The following is a 6,018-nucleotide window of genomic DNA, read 5'->3' as shown; positions in this document are numbered from 1 at the left end:
CAAGTAATGTAACCAACGTAGGGCTTTGACCGAGTATTGACGCTTGACATAGTTGGTCGTTTGTGGGCTGATGACAGCCACGGTCTTTTCAGGCATGAATCGTTGTCGGTACACTAAGGAACACGCTTTGGCAATGGTGCAAGCTTCTTTCAAAGGATCGACCCCTCCGTGTTCCATGAACAGTTCTCGAAATTTTCCACAGCAACGTCGTAAAATGTCCACGTCGGAACGACAATACTTTAGCATTTCTTCTTGAAAGTCGAAAGGGTCGGAGGCGTGAGCCTGGTACCAAGCGTAGAAAGCTCCTCGTTGTTCGGTACGCATGTTGTCGGGGTCGTAATAGTGAGCCTCAGGTAAATGGGGTAGAACGGCGTGTTGATTGGTTTCCGTATTGAAAAAGTGTGGAAAGTACCCTTTAGCCATTTCTGTCATTCCAAACGTTTTAGGCATTCGACTCAAAGGCATGGCCAAGTAACTCATCGAATCTTTAAACTGCACTTGTCCCACTTGCATGAAAATGATTTTGGCTCCGTTCAAAGTCACTTTAGGACGCTCGGTGCCTTGTTCCGTATAGTATCTGAGAAGAAACTGTCCATCGTATCCGGAGAAATTGTGAGCCATCACCGTGGCATGACGATGACAATCTCCGTAACGTTCGATGTCCTCTTGGCTCCACGTCTTGTCAACGGGGTCTAAGACCCATCGAGCGAAATCGGCTAGCGTATTGGGTCCCCGAAAGATTTTTTCACGTCCTGCAGGAATCTTGCTGCAGTGAGGGCAATGACTGAAGATAGGTTCTTGAATACACTTCTCGCACGCTCGATGAGCCACGCAGAAATTAGGAATGTGAATGCCAGTCTCTTGCATGCATTCGAAATCGAAAAAGATGAAATTGCCTTTCTTCTTGTGACCGTCCTCTTTCTCTGGTGGGGGTTGGTATTTTTGCACGTAACATTGGTGTTCCAAGTCCACGATGTGGTGACAAATGTGACATTTTTTCTTTCCTGAACCTACGTGTGCCTTGGCATTATTGGTACGTAGGCCTTGTCCACACGCGGGGCACAATCTCAGCAGTTGACAAGCGCATTTCTTCTGTGAACCTTGCGTCTTCAAATGTTGTTGGTAACAGGTAGGGCTGGCAAACGTGCGCAGACAAGTTGAACAAGGCACTGGTTCTTCGCTCAGACAGGGTGGAGAGGCCAAACATCCTGGGCATTTCCATCCACAAGACTTGTGTTGCTCTCGATTGTTATAACCATAATCACATTTCTCACAATAATAAACATATCCCAGGAATCCAGTGATACTGGTAATGGTATCGAAATGTTCATCGTGATGATAAAGGTGAATGTATTTTCCGTCCTTAAATTCTTGGCCTCGAAACAACAGAGGCCCGCGCATTTCTTGAGGGTGCACTTTCAAGGTGTATCGTGGAGCTAGGACATCTTGCAATTTTTGCATCTCAGGAATGCCACAGGGTGTGTCTTTGGACAGGCCAGCTTGTTGCAACAGGAGTTCTGCTTCATTTCGTTGTTTGGCTCGGTCGGAACGTTGAATAGTGTTCCAGGTTCTTTTCCATTCTACCGTGTCGTTCTTGTTGACATAGGTTCGTCCAACCACGATGGCACGGGTAAACACATCTGGTCATGAGGGTTGTTAATTCGGACGAGACTTGTTTTGGTGTTGCGAAGGTCGTCCACCAATAACATCTTTTTGCGTCCAGTCCCTTGAGGAGGAAAGACGTGGGTCATGTCCAGTGTGGCTTTACCATCGGTGATGTCAAACTGATCATTAGATTGTTGTACGTGTTGAATCTTGTCCATGACTTTGGAAGCAGTCAATTCTGCAGGGGTGCTAAACTCGATCCAAACAGGGGATTTCAAACCGTCGTGTTGTATGGAAAGTCTCAAGCGATCGTCTTCTTTGGGTTGACATTGTCGCTTGAGTGCGGTGAGCAAAGAATCCCACACCCCAGTGATGAACACTTCTGCTTTCTCTAACGGCACTTCAGCCTTGACATCTTTAAACTTCACTGTGTATTTGTAAGCCGTGGTTCTAAATTTTCTAGAGGAGCGCTTTTCCGTCTCTCGAATGGAATAGTATTTTTCAGGGTTGACTAAGGGTGGTGAACTTGGTTTAGAGGGTTCAAATTCTGGTTCACTCATGTCCTCTTCAAAATCACTGGCATGAATTTGTGCCAAGATTTCAGCCCTGGTACGAGGCGATAGATCACGTTTCTGCCTCTTACTTTCTTCTTCTTTCTTCTCAAATGAATAGGATCGTTTCATCTTGAGTGCAAAACGTCAAATGACTCAAGTTTAAACACCATAGACTAATTTATAGTCATGGCAGACCAGCGTATATAAAAGGGTGTGTGTCTTGTCCTTTCACTATTCATTTCACTCTCAAGCCGAGCACAACGATGGAAGAGACTAACCAAATCGAACGTTTCGTCAGAGCTTTGCGAGGGGTCATTAGAAAATTCTCTTCAGACAAGCCTACGGACTACTCTCCTTCCTTTCGAGATAAAAGTCAAGATACTTGCTATATCTGTCAGAAGAAAGGACATTGGTCTTCAGAGTGTCCAAACCGTCAAAAAAGAACAAAAACAGGGGCTAAAAAAGACAAAAGTCAAGATACTTGTTATTATTGCAAAGAAAAAGGACATTGGTCTCCAGATTGCCCAAAAAAGAAACAAGAGGAGTCAGAAGAAAAAAGGAATCCTTCAGAAGAAGAGAGGGATTCTTCGGAAGAAGAGAGGGATTTTTCAGAGGAAGAAAGCAGACAGGTGAAGAAAAAGAAACAGGAGAAGAAAAGAAGAAGGGAAGAAAGCGAGGAGGAAGAAGAAGAAGAGGAAAAGAGTGTGACGGTGAAAAAATTCAAAAAACAGAGACTAAACAAGGAGAAAGAAGAAGTCAATGAACTTTTAATTAAAGTGTTCTGTTGTGAATTGTGAATTGGATTGTAAATATTCATAAAAGAATAAATTAATGATATAAGGTAAGTGTCTTTGAGTTTTGATTTTAAAATAAGAACGTACACTCACGCACTCATATACAGACACGTACTATAAGGGTAAAATGGGTGGGGTTTTTTTTGGGTTTTTTTGAGTTATTGGAAAATTGAAAGGCTATCTCTTTTCGAGAAAATGTGGGTGGCCCTGAAAAGGGCCTTTTTTCTTTATGGTGTAGGGGTGAGTTTAAGCAATCAACTTTAACTGCCTTAAGCCTTTGCCACGGCCAAGGCCTACTTCTGGACTGCGTAATGCTGATGATGATTGGGTTGAAATCACTAAGGGTGGTACGGTAGGCTTAGTCACAGGGTTAACGTGTTTAGCTCGGGAAGGTCGTATTCTCTTCGGTCGTAATAAAGAAGTCTGATACATTTGTTTCAGACTTCTTAACTCCGCTAAAATGTCCAACAGTACCGTGACCGTTTGATTTTCACCCTCTTGTTTCTTTGCTGCTACTTCTTCTTGCTGTTGTTGCTGTTGTTTTTTTCTTACCTCTTCTTCTTGCTGCTGTAGGAGAAAAGCTTGTTCCGCTTCCTTTTGTCGTTGTATAAATTTCTCCAATTCTTCTTTCTGTCTCTGTCTAAAATTCTCCACTTGCGGTAATGAAGAAGGTAACGAAGGTTCCGGAACAAATTCTTGCGAGGAGAGAAAATCCACAAAATCCCAATTCACCTCTTCTGAAAGTAAGTCCGGGTTCCCTTGGGTGGTCTCCCCTGTTGGTGCACCCCAATGGATCGTTTTCTGAGTTTCCGTCATGTTGAATCACTGTCGCATAGATTGACTGCACACAAGCGCTAGCAAATCTATATAGACCACGTGACGTCACAGACTGCTCTCTTCGGATTGGATGCGAGCTGACTGAATTTTGTAACGCGTGTTCGGATTGGTGAATGAACTCAATCCGTTTCAATCCTTCCTCTGCCTATAAATAAGCGCAGTTCACTGCATTGATTCACCTGTTCTCGTCGCTTCAAGATGTGGACCACAGTTGAGTCATCCACCCTTGTGTCTTCCATGATGTTTAGGACGGACATGCTCATGTATGTCCGATCCTAGTGGACCGTTGTCCACAGGACAAACACCAGTCTGTGGATACGTAGGATCTACGTTGAAAGACAAGGATGCCTGAAAAGAGTGCTGATTTACGGGCCAACAGTGAGACGCAGCCTAAGGACAAGAAGAAGACCAATGCGGTGCCCTTTATGTTAATGAATACATTAACATAAACCCAAAGGCCCTTTTCAGGGCCAGCCATATTTCTCGAAAAGAGATAGCCTTTCAATTGCCTACCCCTTTTTTTTTTAAAAAAAATTGTTTTTAAAAAAAAAAAAAAATACCTAAACAAGCCTTAACTCTATTCCCCATGTGAAATTCCCCTTGTACGTAGAGTGACCCACGATTTATTGCCATGTTAAATTCCCCTTGTACGTAGAGTGACCCACGATTTTTCGCCATGTTAAATTTCCATTGTACGTAGAGTGACCCAGTGTGGTTTTTAATGCTAATTCCCATTTTACGTAGGGTGACCCCTTTCACTACTTCTAGTTTTTATCAAGTTAGTTACACTTGTGGAAAGCGGATTTTCCGATCTAGGTGTCATTTTGGGGCGTATCTTTACGATCGAAGTGAAAAACTTTAGTTTAAATTGTAAGTATTGTTTGATATTGAACTGATTTAGTTTAAGAATAACAGTTTTACACGAAGGGAAAGTTTATATCCTATGTAGACTATATTTCACAAATTGCATGTTGATAGATTTTTTTTTCCTCGGTGTGATTAGCAGATTGTACTTCAGTGTCCTTAGACTGGTACCTTCCCTAATCCCACTAATCTCGTAGTCTGGTTCCCCGCTTAGTATGCTCCGTGCGTTGCACTACCGCTGTAATAAGGTTTTACTGGACAGTTTATCTGGTGAATTTTCATCGGACAATGACCAATTACAGAAAAATGAGAATAATTTTACACTGAAGATACAAATAAAAACAAACTAATGATTTTTGTAGAAAGCATACATGTGAGATTTTGACTGCAGCAATCAGGTTAATTCCTGGTGCAACTGGTGGTTTTTATACTGAACCAACACTGCCACCAACCCCTAAATTTTGCATTCATTTTTGACAAGAAATAGCTATGTTTAATATTTTTCTGTGACAAGGCAGCTAAAAGAATCAGTATGTGCTTTATGCATAAATAAAGTTCACTAGTACTATAGCAAATTAGCATACTTTTCATCACCCCTCAACCATCTAGATTTTTAGATATTTACCTCTGTAGCAGACACACATAAATACGTAAGCTAAGTCGACAGCTCATTTGCATCCCAAGTTACGCATTTGATCTCCAATGCAAATCTAACTGTGACAGGCAGTCACCAACAAGCCAACCTATTTCCAAGCCTAACTCAAAGTAAATCTAAACCACATTATAGATTTAGCTTATGTGTGAATTTATAAATGCTAGGCTTGTGATAATTAGGTTCATGCCTTCTACCTTAAAAATTAGGGGGTGTGTCAAAATACGAAACTATCCAGTGAGACCTAAGACAGGCGAACGCCGATGACATATTATCACGTGATCAAAATAAATGGCCTGATATGGAGAGATCTAGTTAATTTAACCGTGGCACATTTATTCCTTTAATAATCTCATTCCTAATGACACAATATGAACTTTACTGATACTTTTCATTTGAATTATGGCAGTCGTTATCTTGTGTTCAAGCTTAACCACCAATTCGTCCTATAATCATTTTCACAAATATATGAAGGAAAAGGGTACACACAACAATATTTTGATTCTTTTTCACATTTTATACAAAGTCATCTCAGAGATTCCTTCCCAATCGATTCCTTGATACATTTTACGTCGAAATTGATATGAGGTGATGTACGACAGCCTAAATATAGCCAAAGATTAAGACGAAAATATCACCCCTCATTTACAAGGGGGTGACGGTACCGATTGTTTTGCAAATATTGCGCACTTCAAACCATTGTCATCTAAAA

Source organism: Sinohyriopsis cumingii, chromosome 5 (genome assembly GCF_028554795.1).
Source record: "Sinohyriopsis cumingii isolate HCF-2022 chromosome 5, ASM2855479v2, whole genome shotgun sequence".
NCBI lineage: Eukaryota > Metazoa > Mollusca > Bivalvia > Unionida > Unionidae > Sinohyriopsis > Sinohyriopsis cumingii.
The sequence above is the reverse complement of the archived record's forward strand: the minus strand, read 5'-3'. Positions refer to the sequence as shown.